Source organism: Clarias gariepinus, chromosome 25 (assembly GCF_024256425.1).
Source record: "Clarias gariepinus isolate MV-2021 ecotype Netherlands chromosome 25, CGAR_prim_01v2, whole genome shotgun sequence".
Classification (NCBI taxonomy): Eukaryota; Metazoa; Chordata; class Actinopteri; order Siluriformes; family Clariidae; genus Clarias; species Clarias gariepinus.
The window spans coordinates 14,430,109-14,450,992 of record NC_071124.1 but is presented as its reverse complement, the minus strand read 5'-3'; the positions used below and the strand labels follow the sequence as shown (position 1 = coordinate 14,450,992).

At 45.1% G+C, this 20,884-nt stretch overlaps 7 non-coding genes across 7 annotated transcripts; all 7 read left to right on the top strand.

The window, feature by feature from the left end:
- The first annotated feature begins 2,406 nt into the window (after positions 1–2,406).
- On the top strand, positions 2,407–2,477 carry trnag-gcc (transfer RNA glycine (anticodon GCC)). The gene has a single exon. It is a non-coding gene; the product is annotated as a tRNA-Gly (tRNA).
- Positions 2,478–4,477: 2,000 nt separating this feature from the next.
- Positions 4,478–4,548, top strand: trnag-gcc (transfer RNA glycine (anticodon GCC)). The gene has a single exon. It is a non-coding gene; the product is annotated as a tRNA-Gly (tRNA).
- A 3,160-nt stretch (positions 4,549–7,708) lies between these two features.
- Positions 7,709–7,779, top strand: trnag-gcc (transfer RNA glycine (anticodon GCC)). Its single transcript has one exon. It is a non-coding gene; the product is annotated as a tRNA-Gly (tRNA).
- Positions 7,780–12,399: 4,620 nt separating this feature from the next.
- trnag-gcc (transfer RNA glycine (anticodon GCC)) lies at positions 12,400–12,470 on the top strand. Its single transcript has one exon. It is a non-coding gene; the product is annotated as a tRNA-Gly (tRNA).
- Positions 12,471–15,698: 3,228 nt separating this feature from the next.
- trnag-gcc (transfer RNA glycine (anticodon GCC)) lies at positions 15,699–15,769 on the top strand. The gene has a single exon. It is a non-coding gene; the product is annotated as a tRNA-Gly (tRNA).
- A 3,372-nt stretch (positions 15,770–19,141) lies between these two features.
- trnag-gcc (transfer RNA glycine (anticodon GCC)) lies at positions 19,142–19,212 on the top strand. The gene has a single exon. It is a non-coding gene; the product is annotated as a tRNA-Gly (tRNA).
- A 1,396-nt stretch (positions 19,213–20,608) lies between these two features.
- Positions 20,609–20,679, top strand: trnag-gcc (transfer RNA glycine (anticodon GCC)). Its single transcript has one exon. It is a non-coding gene; the product is annotated as a tRNA-Gly (tRNA).
- Positions 20,680–20,884: the final 205 nt, after the last annotated feature.

The window sequence follows — 20,884 nt, the reverse complement described above, 5'->3', positions numbered from 1 at the left end:
GCTAGGTCTAGGGACTGCTGGAAGGCCTGCTTTTCCATGGTCTTGCAAAATATATCATGTAGCCTAAAATTAAGCAAAAAGCTGTCAGTCTTTATTAAAACTTGTGAACTTTTTCTTGAACACGCTAACAAGTTCACCTTCATCATCAGACCCAAAAATCCTAGCAGAAGTTAGGTTTGTGCAGTGTTTGTGATGCTAAATACTATCTGTCGACCATGCTAACCGCCTCCCCCAGCACCGGCCTGGGGGTTCAAAGATGGCATGCAAGCATTGGTGGTTTAGTGGGAGAATTCTCGCCTGCCACGCGGGAGGCCTGGGTTCGATTCTCGGCCAATGCACGGGCTTCTTGTTTAAGACCATGCTCAAGCAGGGTTGGCCACGTGAGAGATCCAGACAGCCACATGAAACTTGCTTCCTAATCTGAGCTGAGTGGCTTAAATATAGAGACAGATAGTGGACATTCTATGTCTTGGGACTGCTAGAAGACCTGCTTCTCTAATATTAGGGGTAAAGCTGTCAGTCTTTAGCAAAACTTGTGGATTTTTTCGTGAATGCACCAACAACTTTACTCTAACCATCAAACGATGCTCAAGCAGGGTTGACTAGCTGAAAGATTCATACAGCCACATAAAAGTCCCCTGCAAGAAGGAAAAAAAACTCCCCTGCTACCTGCTGACTGGCTTCAACAACGAGACAGATAGCAGACCTTCTAGGTCAAGGGACTGCTAGAAGACCTGCTTCTCTAATATTAGGGGTAAAACTGTCAGTCTTTATCAAAACTTGTGGATTTTTTCGTGAATGCACCAATAACTTCACTCTAACCATCAAACAACATCAAAACGTGCCACATAAAACTCGCTTCAAAAGAGACACAGTAAGCAGACCTGCTAGGTCTAGGGACTGCTGGAAGGCCTGCTTTTCCATGGTCTTGCAAAATATATCATCTAGCCTAAAATTAAGCAAAAAGCTGTCAGTCTTTATTAAAGCTTGTGAACTTTTACTTGAACACGCTAACAAGTTCACCTTCATCATCAGAGCCAAAAATCCTAGCAGAAGTTAGGTTTGTGCAGTGTTTGTGATGCTAAATACTATCTGTCGACCATGCTAACCGCCTCCCCCAGCACCGGCCTGGGTGTTCAAAGATGGTATGCAAGCATTGGTGGTTTAGTGGGAGAATTCTCGCCTGCCACGCGGGAGGCCCGGGTTCGATTCTCGGCCAATGCACGGGCTTCTTGTTTAAGACCATGCTCAAGCAGGGTTGGCCACATGAGAGATCCAGACAGCCACATGAAACTTGCTTCCTAATCTGAGCTGAGTGGCTTAAATATAGAGACAGATAGTGGACATTCTATGTCTTGGGACTGCTAGAAGACCTGCTTCTCTAATATTAGGGGTAAAGCTGTCAGTCTTTAGCAAAACTTGTGGATTTTTTCGTGAATTCACCAACAACTTCACTCTAACCATCAAACGATGCTCAAGCAGGGTTGACTAGCTGAAAGATTCATACAGCCACATAAAAGTCCCCTGCAAGAAGGAAAAAAAAACTCCCCTGCTACCTGCTGACTGGCTTCAACAACGAGACAGATAGCAGACCATGCTCAAGCAGGGTTGGCCACATGAGAGATCCAGACAGCCACATAAAACTCCCCTGCAAGACACTTGCTTCCTAATCTGAGCTGATTGGCTTAAATATAGAGACAGATAGTGGACATTCTATGTCTTGGGACTGCTAGAAGACCTGCTTCTCTAATATTAGGGGTAAAGCTGTCAGTCTTTAGCAAAACTTGTGGATTTTTTCGTGAATGCACCAACAACTTCACTCTAACCATCAAACGATGCTCAAGCAGGGTTGACTAGCTGAAAGATTCATACAGCCACATAAAAGTCCCCTGCAAGAAGGAAAAAAAAAACTCCCCTGCTACCTGCTGACTGGCTTCAACAACGAGACAGATAGCAGACCTTCTAGGTCAAGGGACTGCTGGAAGACCTGCTTCTCTAATATTAGGGGTAAAACTGTCAGTCTTTATCAAAACTTGTGGATTTTTTCGTGAATGCACCAATAACTTCACTCTAACCATCAAACAACATCAAAACGTGCCACATAAAACTGGCTTCAAAAGAGACATAGTAAGCAGACCTGCTAGGTCTAGGGACTGCTGGAAGGCCTGCTTTTCCATGGTCTTGCAAAATATATCATCTAGCCTAAAATTAAGCAAAAAGCTGTCAGTCTTTATTAAAACTTGTGAACTTTTTCTTGAACACGCTAACAAGTTCACCTTCATCATCAGAGCCAAAAATCCTAGCAGAAGTTAGGTTTGTGCAGTGTTTGTGATGCTAAATACTATCTGTCGACCATGCTAACCGCCTCCCCCAGCACCGGCCTGGGGGTTCAAAGATGGTATGCAAGCATTGGTGGTTCAGTGGTAGAATTCTCGCCTGCCACGTGGGAGGCCTGGGTTCGATTCCCGGCCAATGCACAGGCTTCTTGTGTAAGACCATGCTCAAGCAGGGTTGGCCACATGAGAGATCCAGACAGCCACATAAAACTTGCTTCCTAATCTGAGCTGAGTGGCTTAAATATAGAGACAGATAGTGGACATTCTATGTCTTGGGACTGCTAGAAGACCTGCTTCTCTAATATTAGGGGTAAAGCTGTCAGTCTTTAGCAAAACTTGTGGATTTTTTCGTGAATGCACCAACAACTTCACTCTAACCATCAAACGATGCTCAAGCAGGGTTGACTAGCTGAAAGATTCATACAGCCACATAAAAGTCCCCTGCAAGAAGGAAAAAAAACTCCCCTGCTACCTGCTGACTGGCTTCAACAACGAGACAGATAGCAGACCTTCTAGGTCAAGGGACTGCTAGAAGACCTGCTTCTCTAATATTAGGGGTAAAACTGTCAGTCTTTATCAAAACTTGTGGATTTTTTCGTGAATGCACCAATAACTTCACTCTAACCATCAAACAACATCAAAACGTGCCACATAAAACTCGCTTCAAAAGAGACACAGTAAGCAGACCTGCTAGGTCTAGGGACTGCTGGAAGGCCTGCTTTTCCATGGTCTTGCAAAATATATCATCTAGCCTAAAATTAAGCAAAAAGCTGTCAGTCTTTATTAAAGCTTGTGAACTTTTACTTGAACACGCTAACAAGTTCACCTTCATCATCAGAGCCAAAAATCCTAGCAGAAGTTAGGTTTGTGCAGTGTTTGTGATGCTAAATACTATCTGTCGACCATGCTAACCGCCTCCCCCAGCACCGGCCTGGGTGTTCAAAGATGGTATGCAAGCATTGGTGGTTTAGTGGGAGAATTCTCGCCTGCCACGCGGGAGGCCCGGGTTCGATTCTCGGCCAATGCACGGGCTTCTTGTTTAAGACCATGCTCAAGCAGGGTTGGCCACATGAGAGATCCAGACAGCCACATGAAACTTGCTTCCTAATCTGAGCTGAGTGGCTTAAATATAGAGACAGATAGTGGACATTCTATGTCTTGGGACTGCTAGAAGACCTGCTTCTCTAATATTAGGGGTAAAGCTGTCAGTCTTTAGCAAAACTTGTGGATTTTTTCGTGAATGCACCAACAACTTCACTCTAACCATCAAACGATGCTCAAGCAGGGTTGACTAGCTGAAAGATTCATACAGCCACATAAAAGTCCCCTGCAAGAAGGAAAAAAAAACTCCCCTGCTACCTGCTGACTGGCTTCAACAACGAGACAGATAGCAGACCATGCTCAAGCAGGGTTGGCCACATGAGAGATCCAGACAGCCACATAAAACTCCCCTGCAAGACACTTGCTTCCTAATCTGAGCTGATTGGCTTAAATATAGAGACAGATAGTGGACATTCTATGTCTTGGGACTGCTAGAAGACCTGCTTCTCTAATATTAGGGGTAAAGCTGTCAGTCTTTAGCAAAACTTGTGGATTTTTTCATGAATGCACCAACAACTTTACTCTAACCATCAAACGATGCTCAAGCAGGGTTGACTAGCTGAAAGATTCATACAGCCACATAAAAGTCCCCTGCAAGAAGGAAAAAAAAAACTCCCCTGCTACCTGCTGACTGGCTTCAACAACGAGACAGATAGCAGACCTTCTAGGTCAAGGGACTGCTGGAAGACCTGCTTCTCTAATATTAGGGGTAAAACTGTCAGTCTTTAGCAAAACTTGTGGATTTTTTCGTGAATGCACCAACAACTTCACTCTAACCATCAAACGATGCTCAAGCAGGGTTGACTAGCTGAAAGATTCATACAGCCACATAAAAGTCCCCTGAAAGAAGGAAGCTGTCAGTCTTTATTAAAGCTTGTGAACTTTTTCTTGAACACGCTAACAAGTTCACCTTCATCATCAGAGCCAAAAATCCTAGCAGAAGTTAAGTTTGTGCAGTTTTTGTGATGCTAAATACTATCTGTCGACCATGCTAACCGCCTCCCCCAGCACCGGCCTGTGGGTTCAAAGATGGCATGCAAGCATTGGTGGTTCAGTGGTAGAATTCTCGCCTGCCACGCGGGAGGCCCGGGTTCGATTCCCGGCCAGTGCACAGGCTTCTTGTTTAAGACCATGCTCAAGCAGGGTTGGCCACATGAGAGATCCAGACAGCCACATAAAACTTGCTTCCTATTTTGAGCTGAGTGGCTTAAATATAGAGACAGATAGCGGACATTCTATGTCTTGGGACTGCTAGAAGACCTGCTTCTCTAATATTAGGGGTAAAGCTGTCAGTCTTTAGCAAAACTTGTGGATTTTTTCGTGAATGCACCAACAACTTCACTCTAACCATCAAACGATGCTCAAGCAGGGTTGACTAGCTAAAAGATTCATACAGCCACATAAAAGTCCCCTGCAAGAAGGAAAAAAATCTCCCTTGCTACCTGCTGACTGGCTTCAACAACCAGACAGATAGCAGACCTTCTAGGTCAAGGGACTGCTAGAAGACCTGCTTCTCTAATATTAGGGGTAAAGCTGTCAGTCTTTATCAAAACTTGTGGATTTTTTCGTGAATGCACCAATAACTTCACTCTAACCATCAAACAACATCAAAACGTGCCACATAAAACTGGCTTCAAAAGAGACACAGTAAGCAGACCTGCTAGGTCTAGGGACTGCTGGAAGGCCTGCTTTTCCATGGTCTTGCAAAATATATCATCTAGCCTAAAATTGAGCAAAAAGCTGTCAGTCTTTATTAAAACTTGTGAACTTTTTCTTGAACACGCTGTAACGCTTGCATTTATTAAAATCACTAGTTACTTTGCTACGGGGTCGAGAATCAAAATATGGGCTCGTAAACTGCACTTCCGGTATTGCGCAACCGTGGCGGGACAATAAAAGACGCGACACAAAACTAGATGTAAACCAAACCAAAGTGTATTATACAAAACAAACCAACAACCAAACAAACAAGGTGCACAAAAACAATATATACAAAATATATACAAATATAAACAAAGGGGTGGAGTGTAAGCGTGTGTGTGTGTGTGTGTGTATGATAGTCCAGTGTCAATGATATTGTTGTGTGTGAAATGGTGTACGGGAGAGATGGCTCGGTCTCACCGGTTAAGATGGAAAGTCCGGGAGCACGAGAAAACGGAACGAGATGGGTATTGATGTGAGTCCAAGGAAAGTAATCCACGGTAAACAACAACGAATCGCTCTCTCTCTATTCCACCTGCAGCGCGCTGTCTTCATCTCTCCGTCCCGAGCCACTTGCCGGTTCCGGCTTTATACCGGCACACGTGACCCGCCGCCGCTTCCGGGTTCTCTCGCGCTGCGATCGCGCATGCTCGCGAGAGCTTACCCCGTGACCAACACTGTCTATGGGGACAAATAAAACCAGATCGGGCACATTTCATTGCGCAGGTGAGCCGCATTAGCTCCGTAACCCTTTCCCTGCTACTTAAAATGCCCCTTTATGTGGCCGCGCTACAACGCTAACAAGTTCACCTTCATCATCAGAGCCAAAAATCCTAGCAGAAGTTAGGTTTGTGCAGTGTTTGTGATGCTAAATACTATCTGTCGACAATGCTAACCGCCTCCCCCAGCACCGGCCTGGGGGCCTGCCACGCGGGAGGCCAGGGTTCGATTCCCGGCCAATGCACAGGCTTCTTGTTTAAGACCATGCTCAAGCAGGGTTGCCCACATGAGAGATCCAGACAGCCACATAAAACTGCAAGACACTTGCTTCCTAATCTGAGCTGAGTGGCTTAAATATAGAGACAGATAGCGGACATTCTAGGTCTTGGGACTGCTAGAAGACCTGCTTCTCTAATATTAGGGGTAAAGCTGTCAGTCTTTAGCAAAACTTGTGGATTTTTTCGTGAATGCACCAACAACTTCACACTAACCATCAAACGATGCTCAAGCAGGGTTGACTAGCTGAAAGATTCATACAGCCACATAAAAGTCCCCTGCAAGAAGGAAAAAAAACTCCCCTGCTACCTACTGACTAGCTTCAAGAACGAGACAGATAGCAGACCTTCTAGGTCAAGGGACTGCTAGAAGACCTGCTTCTCTAATATTAGGGGTAAAGCTGTCAGTCTTTAGCAAAACTTGTGGATTTTTTCGTGAATGCACCAACAACTTCACGCTAACCATCAAACAACATCAAAACGTGCCACATAAAACTGGCTTCAAAAGAGACACAGTAAGCAGACCTGCTAGGTCTAGGGACTGCTGGAAGGCCTGCTTTTCCATGGTCTTGCAAAATATATCATCTAGCCTAAAATTAAGCAAATAGCTGTCAGTCTTTATTAAAGCTTGTGAACTTTTTCTTGAACACGCTAACAAGTTCACCTTCATCATCAGAGCCAAAAATCCTAGCAGAAGTTAGGTTTGTGCAGTGTTTGTGATGCTAAATACTATCTGTCGACCATGCTAACCGCCTCCCCCAGCACCGGCCTGGGGGCCTGCCACGCGGGAGGCCCGGGTTCGATTCCCGGCCAATGCACAGGCTTCTTGTTTAAGACCATGCTCAAGCAGGGTTGGCCACATGAGAGATCCAGACAGCCACATAAAACTGCAAGACACTTGCTTCCTAATCTGAGCTGAGTGGCTTAAATATAGAGACAGATAGCGGACATTCTAGGTCTTGGGACTGCTAGAAGACCTGCTTCTCTAATATTAGGGGTAAAGCTGTCAGTCTTTAGCAAAACTTGTGGATTTTTTCGTGAATGCACCAACAACTTCACTCTAACCATCAAACGATTCTCAAGCAGGGTTGACTAGCTGAAAGATTCATACAGCCACATAAAAGTCCCCTGCAAGAAGGAAAAAAAACTCCCCTGCTACCTGCTGACTGGCTTCAAGAACGAGACAGATAGCAGACATTCTATGTCTTGGGACTGCTAGAAGACCTGCTTCTCTAATATTAGGGGTAAAGCTGTCAGTCTTTAGCAAAACTTGTGGATTTTTTCGTGAATGCACCAACAACTTCACTCTAACCATCAAACGATGCTCAAGCAGGGTTGACTAGCTGAAAGATTCATACAGACACATAAAAGTCCCCTGAAAGAAGGAAGCTGTCAGTCTTTATTAAAGCTTGTGAACTTTTTCTTGAACACGCTAACAAGTTCACCTTCATCATCAGAGCCAAAAATCCTAGCAGAAGTTAAGTTTGTGCAGTTTTTGTGATGCTAAATACTATCTGTCGACCATGCTAACCGCCTCCCCCAGCACCGGCCTGTGGGTTCAAAGATGGCATGCAAGCATTGGTGGTTCAGTGGTAGAATTCTCGCCTGCCACGCGGGAGGCCCGGGTTCGATTCCCGGCCAGTGCACAGGCTTCTTGTTTAAGACCATGCTCAAGCAGGGTTGGCCACATGAGAGATCCAGACAGCCACATAAAACTTGCTTCCTATTTTGAGCTGAGTGGCTTAAATATAGAGACAGATAGCGGACATTCTATGTCTTGGGACTGCTAGAAGACCTGCTTCTCTAATATTAGGGGTAAAGCTGTCAGTCTTTAGCAAAACTTGTGGATTTTTTCGTGAATGCACCAACAACTTCACTCTAACCATCAAACGATGCTCAAGCAGGGTTGACTAGCTAAAAGATTCATACAGCCACATAAAAGTCCCCTGCAAGAAGGAAAAAAATCTCCCTTGCTACCTGCTGACTGGCTTCAACAACCAGACAGATAGCAGACCTTCTAGGTCAAGGGACTGCTAGAAGACCTGCTTCTCTAATATTAGGGGTAAAACTGTCAGTCTTTATCAAAACTTGTGGATTTTTTCGTGAATGCACCAATAACTTCACTCTAACCATCAAACAACATCAAAACGTGCCACATAAAACTGGCTTCAAAAGAGACATAGTAAGCAGACCTGCTAGGTCTAGGGACTGCTGGAAGGCCTGCTTTTCCATGGTCTTGCAAAATATATCATGTAGCCTAAAATTAAGCAAAAAGCTGTCAGTCTTTATTAAAACTTGTGAACTTTTTCTTGAACACGCTAACAAGTTCACCTTCATCATCAGAGCCAAAAATCCTAGCAGAAGTTAGGTTTGTGCAGTGTTTGTGATGCTAAATACTATCTGTCGACCATGCTAACCGCCTCCCCCAGCACCGGCCTGGGGGTTCAAAGATGGTATGCAAGCATTGGTGGTCCAGTGGGAGAATTCTCGCCTGCCACGCGGGAGGCCCTGGTTCGATTCTCGGCCAATGCACGGGCTTCTTGTTTAAGACCATGCTCAAGCAGGGTTGGCCACATGAGAGATCCAGACAGCCACATGAAACTTGCTTCCTAATCTGAGCTGAGTGGCTTAAATATAGAGACAGATAGTGGACATTCTATGTCTTGGGACTGCTAGAAGACCTGCTTCTCTAATATTAGGGGTAAAGCTGTCAGTCTTTAGCAAAACTTGTGGATTTTTTCGTGAATGCACCAACAACTTCACTCTAACCATCAAACGATGCTCAAGCAGGGTTGACTAGCTGAAAGATTCATACAGCCACATAAAAGTCCCCTGAAAGAAGGAAGCTGTCAGTCTTTATTAAAGCTTGTGAACTTTTTCTTGAACACGCTAACAAGTTCACCTTCATCATCAGAGCCAAAAATCCTAGCAGAAGTTAAGTTTGTGCAGTTTTTGTGATGCTAAATACTATCTGTCGACCATGCTAACCGCCTCCCCCAGCACCGGCCTGCGGGTTCAAAGATGGCATGCAAGCATTGGTGGTTCAGTGGTAGAATTCTAGCCTGCCACGCGGGAGGCCCGGGTTTGATTCCCGGCCAGTGCACAGGCTTCTTGTTTAAGACCATGCTCAAGCAGGGTTGGCCACATGAGAGATCCAGACAGCCACATAAAACTTGCTTCCTATTTTGAGCTGAGTGGCTTAAATATAGAGACAGATAGCGGACATTCTATGTCTTGGGACTGCTAGAAGACCTGCTTCTCTAATATTAGGGGTAAAGCTGTCAGTCTTTAGCAAAACTTGTGGATTTTTTCGTGAATGCACCAACAACTTCACTCTAACCATCAAACGATGCTCAAGCAGGGTTGACTAGCTAAAAGATTCATACAGCCACATAAAAGTCCCCTGCAAGAAGGAAAAAAATCTCCCTTGCTACCTGCTGACTGGCTTCAACAACCAGACAGATAGCAGACCTTCTAGGTCAAGGGACTGCTAGAAGACCTGCTTCTCTAATATTAGGGGTAAAGCTGTCAGTCTTTATCAAAACTTGTGGATTTTTTCGTGAATGCACCAATAACTTCACTCTAACCATCAAACAACATCAAAACGTGCCACATAAAACTCGCTTCAAAAGAGACACAGTAAGCAGACCTGCTAGGTCTAGGGACTGCTGGAAGGCCTGCTTTTCCATGGTCTTGCAAAATATATCATCTAGCCTAAAATTGAGCAAAAAGCTGTCAGTCTTTATTAAAACTTGTGAACTTTTTCTTGAACACGCTGTAACGCTTGGATTTATTAAAATCACTAGTTACTTTGCTACGGGGTCGAGAATCAAAATATGGGCTCGTAAACTGCACTTCCGGTATTGCGCAACCGTGGCGGGACAATAAAAGACGCGACACAAAACTAGATGTAAACCAAACCAAAGTGTATTATACAAAACAAACCAACAACCAAACAAACAAGGTGCACAAAAACAATATATACAAAATATATACAAATATAAACAAAGGGGTGGAGTGTAAGCGTGTGTGTGTGTGTGTGTGTGTGTATGATAGTCCAGTGTCAATGATATTGTTGTGTGTGAAATGGTGTACGGGAGAGATGGCTCGGTCTCACCGGTTAAGATGGAAAGTCCGGGAGCACGAGAAAACGGAACGAGATGGGTATTGATGTGAGTCCAAGGAAAGTAATCCACGGTAAACAACAACAAATCGCTCTCTCTCTATTCCACCTGCAGCGCGCTGTCTTCATCTCTCCGTCCCGAGCCACTTGCCGGTTCCGGCTTTATACCGGCACACGTGACCCGCCGCCGCTTTCGGGTTCTCTCGCGCTGCGATCGCGCATGCTCGCGAGAGCTTACCCCGTGACCAACACTGTCTATGGGGACAAATAAAACCAGATCGGGCACATTTCATTGCGCAGGTGAGCCGCATTAGCTCCGTAACCCTTTCCCTGCTACTTAAAATGCCCCTTTATGTGGCCGCGCTACAACGCTAACAAGTTCACCTTCATCATCAAAGCCAAAAATCCTAGCAGAAGTTAGGTTTGTGCAGTGTTTGTGATGCTAAATACTATCTGTCGACCATGCTAACCGCCTCCCCCAGCACCGGCCTGGGGGCCTGCCACGCGGGAGGCCAGGGTTCGATTCCCGGCCAATGCACAGGCTTCTTGTTTAAGACCATGCTCAAGCAGGGTTGCCCACATGAGAGATCCAGACAGCCACATAAAACTGCAAGACACTTGCTTCCTAATCTGAGCTGAGTGGCTTAAATATAGAGACAGATAGCGGACATTCTAGGTCTTGGGACTGCTAGAAGACCTGCTTCTCTAATATTAGGGGTAAAGCTGTCAGTCTTTAGCAAAACTTGTGGATTTTTTCGTGAATGCACCAACAACTTCACTCTAACCATCAAACGATGCTCAAGCAGGGTTGACTAGCTGAAAGATTCATACAGCCACATAAAAGTCCCCTGCAAGAAGGAAAAAAAACTCCCCTGCTACCTACTGACTAGCTTCAAGAACGAGACAGATAGCAGACCTTCTAGGTCAAGGGACTGCTAGAAGACCTGCTTCTCTAATATTAGGGGTAAAGCTGTCAGTCTTTAGCAAAACTTGTGGATTTTTTCGTGAATGCACCAACAACTTCACGCTAACCATCAAACAACATCAAAACGTGCCTCATAAAACTGGCTTCAAAAGAGACACAGTAAGCAGACCTGCTAGGTCTAGGGACTGCTGGAAGGCCTGCTTTTCCATGGTCTTGCAAAATATATCATCTAGCCTAAAATTAAGCAAATAGCTGTCAGTCTTTATTAAAGCTTGTGAACTTTTTCTTGAACACGCTAACAAGTTCACCTTCATCATCAGAGCCAAAAATCCTAGCAGAAGTTAGGTTTGTGCAGTGTTTGTGATGCTAAATACTATCTGTCACCATGCTAACCGCCTCCCCCAGCACCGGCCTGGGGGCCTGCCACGCGGGAGGCCCGGGTTCGATTCCCGGCCAATGCACAGGCTTCTTGTTTAAGACCATGCTCAAGCAGGGTTGGCCACATGAGAGATCCAGACAGCCACATAAAACTGCAAGACACTTGCTTCCTAATCTGAGCTGAGTGGCTTAAATATAGAGACAGATAGCGGACATTCTAGGTCTTGGGACTGCTAGAAGACCTGCTTCTCTAATATTAGGGGTAAAGCTGTCAGTCTTTAGCAAAACTTGTGGATTTTTTCGTGAATGCACCAACAACTTCACTCTAACCATCAAACGATTCTCAAGCAGGGTTGACTAGCTGAAAGATTCATACAGCCACATAAAAGTCCCCTGCAAGAAGGAAAAAAAACTCCCCTGCTACCTGCTGACTGGCTTCAAGAACGAGACAGATAGCAGACCTTCTAGGTCAAGGGACTGCTAGAAGACCTGCTTCTCTAATATTAGGGGTAAAACTGTCAGTCTTTATCAAAACTTGTGGATTTTTTCTTGAATGCACCAACAACTTCACTCTAACCATCAAACGATGCTCAAGCAGGGTTGACTAGCTGAAAGATTCATACAGCCACATAAAAGTCCCCTGAAAGAAGGAAGCTGTCAGTCTTTATTAAAGCTTGTGAACTTTTTCTTGAACACGCTAACAAGTTCACCTTCATCATCAGAGCCAAAAATCCTAGCAGAAGTTAAGTTTGTGCAGTTTTTGTGATGCTAAATACTATCTGTCGACCATGCTAACCGCCTCCCCCAGCACCGGCCTGTGGGTTCAAAGATGGCATGCAAGCATTGGTGGTTCAGTGGTAGAATTCTCGCCTGCCACGCGGGAGGCCCGGGTTCGATTCCCGGCCAGTGCACAGGCTTCTTGTTTAAGACCATGCTCAAGCAGGGTTGGCCACATGAGAGATCCAGACAGCCACATAAAACTTGCTTCCTATTTTGAGCGGAGTGGCTTAAATATAGAGACAGATAGCGGACATTCTATGTCTTGGGACTGCTAGAAGACCTGCTTCTCTAATATTAGGGGTAAAGCTGTCAGTCTTTAGCAAAACTTGTGGATTTTTTCGTGAATGCACCAACAACTTCATTCTAACCATCAAACGATGCTCAAGCAGGGTTGACTAGCTAAAAGATTCATACAGCCACATAAAAGTCCCCTGCAAGAAGGAAAAAAATCTCCCTTGCTACCTGCTGACTGGCTTCAACAACCAGACAGATAGCAGACCTTCTAGGTCAAGGGACTGCTAGAAGACCTGCTTCTCTAATATTAGGGGTAAAGCTGTCAGTCTTTATCAAAACTTGTGGATTTTTTCGTGAATGCACCAATAACTTCACTCTAACCATCAAACAACATCAAAACGTGCCACATAAAACTGGCTTCAAAAGAGACACAGTAAGCAGACCTGCTAGGTCTAGGGACTGCTGGAAGGCCTGCTTTTCCATGGTCTTGCAAAATATATCATCTAGCCTAAAATTGAGCAAAAAGCTGTCAGTCTTTATTAAAACTTGTGAACTTTTTCTTGAACACGCTGTAACGCTTGGATTTATTAAAATCACTAGTTACTTTGCTACGGGGTCGAGAATCAAAATATGGGCTCGTAAACTGCACTTCCGGTATTGCGCAACCGTGGCGGGACAATAAAAGACGCGACACAAAACTAGATGTAAACCAAACCAAAGTGTATTATACAAAACAAACCAACAACCAAACAAACAAGGTGCACAAAAACAATATATACAAAATATATACAAATATAAACAAAGGGGTGGAGTGTAAGCGTGTGTGTGTGTGTGTGTGTATGATAGTCCAGTGTCAATGATATTGTTGTGTGTGAAATGGTGTACGGGAGAGATGGCTCGGTCTCACCGGTTAAAATGGAAAGTCCGGGAGCACGAGAAAACGGAACGAGATGGGTATTGATGTGAGTCCAAGGAAAGTAATCCACGGTAAACAACAACAAATCGCTCTCTCTCTATTCCACCTGCAGCGCGCTGTCTTCATCTCTCCGTCCCGAGCCACTTGCCGGTTCCGGCTTTATACCGGCACACGTGACCCGCCGCCGCTTCCGGGTTCTCTCGCGCTGCGATCGCGCATGCTCGCGAGAGCTTACCCCGTGACCAACACTGTCTATGGGGACAAATAAAACCAGATCGGGCACATTTCATTGCGCAGGTGAGCCGCATTAGCTCCGTAACCCTTTCCCTGCTACTTAAAATGCCCCTTTATGTGGCCGCGCTACAACGCTAACAAGTTCACCTTCATCATCAGAGCCAAAAATCCTAGCAGAAGTTAGGTTTGTGCAGTGTTTGTGATGCTAAATACTATCTGTCGACCATGCTAACCGCCTCCCCCAGCACCGGCCTGGGGGCCTGCCACGCGGGAGGCCAGGGTTCGATTCCCGGCCAATGCACAGGCTTCTTGTTTAAGACCATGCTCAAGCAGGGTTGCCCACATGAGAGATCCAGACAGCCACATAAAACTGCAAGACACTTGCTTCCTAATCTGAGCTGAGTGGCTTAAATATAGCGACAGATAGCGGACATTCTAGGTCTTGGGACTGCTAGAAGACCTGCTTCTCTAATATTAGGGGTAAAGCTGTCAGTCTTTAGCAAAACTTGTGGATTTTTTCGTGAATGCACCAACAACTTTACTCTAACCATCAAACGATGCTCAAGCAGGGTTGACTAGCTGAAAGATTCATACAGCCACATAAAAGTCCCCTGCAAGAAGGAAAAAAAACTCCCCTGCTACCTACTGACTAGCTTCAAGAACGAGACAGATAGCAGACCTTCTAGGTCAAGGGACTGCTAGAAGACCTGCTTCTCTAATATTAGGGGTAAAGCTGTCAGTCTTTAGCAAAACTTGTGGATTTTTTCGTGAATGCACCAACAACTTCACGCTAACCATCAAACAACATCAAAACGTGCCACATAAAACTGGCTTCAAAAGAGACACAGTAAGCAGACCTGCTAGGTCTAAGGACTGCTGGAAGGCCTGCTTTTCCATGGTCTTGCAAAATATATCATCTAGCCTAAAATTAAGCAAATAGCTGTCAGTCTTTATTAAAGCTTGTGAACTTTTTCTTGAACACGCTAACAAGTTCACCTTCATCATCAGAGCCAAAAATCCTAGCAGAAGTTAGGTTTGTGCAGTGTTTGTGATGCTAAATACTATCTGTCGACCATGCTAACCGCCTCCCCCAGCACCGGCCTGGGGGCCTGCCACGCGGGAGGCCCGGGTTCGATTCCCGGCCAATGCACAGGCTTCTTGTTTAAGACCATGCTCAAGCAGGGTTGGCCACATGAGAGATCCAGACAGCCACATAAAACTGCAAGACACTTGCTTCCTAATCTGAGCTGAGTGGCTTAAATATAGCGACAGATAGCGGACATTCTAGGTCTTGGGACTGCTAGAAGACCTGCTTCTCTAATATTAGGGGTAAAGCTGTCAGTCTTTAGCAAAACTTGTGGATTTTTTCGTGAATGCACCAACAACTTCACTCTAACCATCAAACGATTCTCAAGCAGGGTTGAGTAGCTGAAAGATTCATACAGCCACATAAAAGTCCCCTGCAAGAAGGAAAAAAAACTCCCCTGCTACCTGCTGACTGGCTTCAAGAACGAGACAGATAGCAGACCTTCTAGGTCAAGGGACTGCTAGAAGACCTGCTTCTCTAATATTAGGGGTAAAGCTGTCAGTCTTTATCAAAACTTGTGGATTTTTTCGTGAATGCACCAACAACTTCACTCTAACCATCAAACAACATCAAAACGTGCCACATAAAACTGGCTTCAAAAGAGACACAGTAACCAGACCTGCTAGGTCTAGGGACTGCTGGAAGGCCTGCTTTTCCATGGTCTTGCAAAATATATCATCTAGCCTAAAATTAAGCAAATAGCTGTCAGTCTTTTTTAAAGCTTGTGAACTTTTTCTTGAACACGCTAACAAGTTCACCTTCATCATCAGAGCCAAAAATCCTAGCAGAAGTTAGGTTTGTGCAGTGTTTGTGATGCTAAATACTATCTGTCGACCATGCTAACCGCCTCCCCCAGCACCAGCCTGTGGGTTCAAAGATGGCATGCAAGCATTGGTGGTTCAGTGGTAGAATTCTCGCCTGCCACGCGGGAGGCCCGGGTTCGATTCCCGGCCAATGCACAGGCTTCTTGTTTATGACCATGCTCAAGCAGGGTTGGCCACATGAGAGATCCAGACAGCCACATCAAACTGCAAGACACTTGCTTCCTAATCTGAGCTGAGTGGCTTAAATATAGAGACAGATAGCGGGCATTCTAGGTCTTGGGACTGCTAGAAGACCTGCTTCTCTAATATTAGGGGTAAAGCTGTCAGTCTTTAGCAAAACTTGTGGATTTTTTCGTGAATGCACCAACAACTTCACTCTAACCATCAAACGATGCTCAAGCAGGGTTGACTAGCTGAAAGATTCATACAGCCACATAAAAGTCCCCTGCAAGAAGGAAAAAAAACTCCCCTGCTACCTGCTGACTGGCTTCAAGAACGAGACAGATAGCAGACCTTCTAGGTCAAGGGACTGCTAGAAGACCTGCTTCTCTAATATTAGGGGTAAAGCTGTCAGTCTTTAGCAAAACTTGTGGATTTTTTCGTGAATGCACCAACAACTTCACGCTAACCATCAAACAACATCAAAACGTGCCACATAAAACTGGCTTCAAAAGAGACACAGTAAGCAGACCTGCTAGGTCTAGGGACTGCTGGAAGGCCTGCTTTTCCATGGTCTTGCAAAATATATCATCTAGCCTAAAATTAAGCAAATAGCTGTCAGTCTTTATTAAAGCTTGTGAACTTTTTCTTGAACACGCTAACAAGTTCACCTTCATCATCAGAGCCAAAAATCCTAGCAGAAGTTAGGTTTGTGCAGTGTTTGTGATGCTAAATACTATCTGTCGACCATGCTAACCGCCTCCCCCAGCACCGGCCTGGGGGCCTGCCACGCGGGAGGCCCGGGTTCGATTCCCGGCCAATGCACAGGCTTCTTGTTTAAGACCATGCTCAAGCAGGGTTGGCCACATGAGAGATCCAGACAGCCACATAAAACTGCAAGACACTTGCTTCCTAATCTGAGCTGAGTGGCTTAAATATAGAGACAGATAGCGGACATTCTAGGTCTTGGGACTGCTAGAAGACCTGCTTCTCTAATATTAGGGGTAAAGCTGTCAGTCTTTAGCAAAACTTGTGGATTTTTTCGTGAATGCACCAACAACTTCACTCTAACCATCAAACGATTCTCAAGCAGGGTTGAGTAGCTGAAAGATTCATACAGCCACATAAAAGTCCCCTGCAAGAAGGAAAAAAAACTCCCCTGCTACCTGCTGACTGGCTTCAAGAACGAGACAGATAGCAGACCTTCTAGGTCAAGGGACTGCTAGAAGACCTGCTTCTCTAATATTAGGGGTAAAGCTGTCAGTCTTTATCAAAACTTGTGGATTTTTTCGTGAATGCACCAACAACTTCACTCTAACCATCAAACAACATCAAAACGTGCCACATAAAACTGGCTTCAAAAGAGACACAGTAAGCAGACCTGCTAGGTCTAGGGACTGCTGGAAGGCCTGCTTTTCCATGGTCTTGCAAAATATATCATCTAGCCTAAAATTAAGCAAATAGCTGTCAGTCTTTATTAAAGCTTGTGAAGTTTTTCTTGAACACGCTAACAAGTTCACCTTCATCATCAGAGCCAAAAATCCTAGCAGAAGTTAGGTTTGTGCAGTGTTTGTGATGCTAAATACTATCTGTCGACCATGCTAACCGCCTCCCCCAGCACCGGCCTGGGGGCCTGCCACGCGGGAGGCCCGGGTTCGATTCCCGGCCAATGCACAGGCTTCTTGTTTAAGACCATGCTCAAGCAGGGTTGGCCACATGAGAGATCCAGACAGCCACATAAAACTGCAAGACACTTGCTTCCTAATCTGAGCTGAGTGGCTTAAATATAGAGACAGAGAGCGGACATTCTAGGTCTTGGGACTGCTAGAAGACCTGCTTCTCTAATATTAGGGGTAAAGCTGTCAGTCTTTAGCAAAACTTGTGGATTTTTTCGTGAATGCACCAACAACTTCAATCTAACCATCAAACGATGCTCAAGCAGGGTTGACTAGCTGAAAGATTCATACAGCCACATAAAAGTCCCCTGCAAGAAGGAAAAAAAACTCCCCTGCTACCTGCTGACTGGCTTCAAGAACGAGACAGATAGCAGACCTTCTAGGTCAAGGGACTGCTAGAAGACCTGCTTCTCTAATATTAGGGGTAAAGCTGTCAGTCTTTATCAAAACTTGTGGATTTTTTCGTGAATGCACCAACAACTTCACTCTAACCATCAAACAACATCAAAACGTGCCACATAAAACTGGCTTCAAAAGAGACACAGTAAGCAGACCTGCTAGGTCTAGGGACTGCTGGAAGGCCTGCTTTTCCATGGTCTTGCAAAATATATCATCTAGCCTAAAATTAAGCAAATAGCTGTCAGTCTTTATTAAAGCTTGTGAAGTTTTTCTTGAACACGCTAACAAGTTCACCTTCATCATCAGAGCCAAAAATCCTAGCAGAAGTTAGGTTTGTGCAGTGTTTGTGATGCTAAATACTATCTGTCGACCATGCTAACCGCCTCCCCCAGCACCGGCCTGGGGGCCTGCCACGCGGGAGGCCCGGGTTCGATTCCCGGCCAATGCACAGGCTTCTTGTTTAAGACCATGCTCAAGCAGGGTTGGCCACATGAGAGATCCAGACAGCCACATAAAACTGCAAGACACTTGCTTCCTAATCTGAGCTGAGTGGCTTAAATATAGAGACAGAGAGCGGACATTCTAGGTCTTGGGACTGCTAGAAGACCTGCTTCTCTAATATTAGGGGTAAAGCTGTCAGTCTTTAGCAAAACTTGTGGATTTTTTCGTGAATGCACCAACAACTTCAATCTAACCATCAAACGATGCTCAAGCAGGGTTGACTAGCTGAAAGATTCATACAGCCACATAAAAGTCCCCTGCAAGAAGGAAAAAAAACTCCCCTGCTACCTGCTGACTGGCTTCAAGAACGAGACAGATAGCAGACCTTCTAGGTCAAGGGACTGCTAGAAGACCTGCTTCTCTAATATTAGGGGTAAAGCTGTCAGTCTTTATCAAAACTTGTGGATTTTTTCGTGAATGCACCAACAACTTCACTCTAACCATCAAACAACATCAAAACGTGCCACATAAAACTGGCTTCAAAAGAGACACAGTAACCAGACCTGCTAGGTCTAGGGACTGCTGGAAGGCCTGCTTTTCCATGGTCTTGCAAAATATATCATCTAGCCTAAAATTAAGCAAATAGCTGTCAGTCTTTATTAAAGCTTGTGAACTTTTTCTTGAACACGCTAACAAGTTCACCTTCATCATCAGAGCCAAAAATCCTATCAGAAGTTAGGTTTGTGCAGTGTTTGTGATGCTAAATACTATCTGTCGACCATGCTAACCGCCTCCCCCAGCACCAGCCTGTGGGTTCAAAGATGGCATGCAAGCATTGGTGGTTCAGTGGTAGAATTCTCGCCTGCCACGCGGGAGGCCCGGGTTCGATTCCCGGCCAATGCACAGGCTTCTTGTTTGTGACCATGCTCAAGCAGGGTTGGCCACATGAGAGATCCAGACAGCCACATAAAACTGCAAGACACTTGCTTCCTAATCTGAGCTGAGTGGCTTAAATATAGAGACAGATAGCGGACATTCTAGGTCTTGGGACTGCTAGAAGACCTGCTTCTCTAATATTAGGGGTAAAGCTGTCAGTCTTTAGCAAAACTTGTGGATTTTTTCGTGAATGCACCAACAACTTTACTCTAACCATCAAACGATGCTCAAGCAGGGTTGACTAGCTGAAAGATTCATACAGCCACATAAAAGTCCCCTGCAAGAAGGAAAAAAAACTCCCCTGCTACCTGCTGACTGGCTTCAACAACGAGACAGATAGCAGACCTTCTAGGTCAAGGGACTGCTGGAAGACCTGCTTCTCTAATATTAGGGGTAAAACTGTCAGTCTTTATCAAAATTTGTGGATTTTTTCGTGAATGCACCAATAACTTCACTCTAACCATCAAACAACATCAAAACGTGCCACATAAAACTGGCTTCAAAAGAGACACAGTAAGCAGACCTGCTAGGTCTAGGGACTGCTGGAAGGCCTGCTTTTCCATGGTCATGCAAAATATATCATCTAGCCTAAAATTAAGCAAAAAGCTGTCAGTCTTTATTAAAAATTGTGAACTTTTTCTTGAACACGCTAACAAGTTCACCTTCATCATCAGAGCCAAAAATCCTAGCAGAAGTTAGGTTTGTGCAGTGTTTGTGATGCTAAATACTATCTGTCGACCATGCTAACCGCCTCCCCCAGCACCGGCCTGGGGGTTCAAAGACGGTATGCAAGCATTGGTGGTTCTGTGGTAGAATTCTCACCTGCCACGCGGGAGGCCCAGCTTCGATTCCTGGCCAATGCACAGGCTTCTTGTTTAAGACCATGCTCAAGCAGGGATGGCCACATGAGCGATCCAGACAGCCACATAAAACTTGCTTCCTAATCTGAGCTGAGTGGCTTAAATATAGAGACAGATAGCGGACATTCTATGCCTTGCGACTGCTAGAAGACCTGCTTCTCTAATATTAGGGTTAAAGCTGTCAGTCTTTAGCAAAACTTGTGGATTTTTTCGTGAATGCACCAACAACTTCACTCTAACCATCAAACGATGCTCAAGCAGGGTTGACTAGCTGAAAAATTCATACAGCCACATAAAAGTCCCCTGCAAGAAGGAAGCTGTCAGTCTTTATTAAAGCTTGTGAACTTTTTCTTGAACACGCTAACAAGTTCACCTTCATCATCAGAGCCAAAAATCCTAGCAGAAGTTAGGTTTGTGCAGTTTTTGTGATGCTAAATACTATCTGTCGACCATGCTAACCGCCTCCCCCAGCACCGGCCTGTGGGTTCAAAGATGGCATGCAAGCATTGGTGGTTCAGTGGTAGAATTCTCGCCTGCCACGCGGGAGGCCCGGGTTCGATTCCCGGCCAATGCACAGGCTTCTTGTTTAAGACCATGCTCAAGCAGGGTTGGCCACATGAGAGATCCAGACAGCCACATAAAACTTGCTTCCTAATCTGAGCTGAGTGGCTTAAATATAGAGACAGATAGCGGACATTCTATGCCTTGCGACTGCTAGAAGACCTGCTTCTCTAATACTAGGGTTAAAGCTGTCAGTCTTTAGCAAAACTTGTGGATTT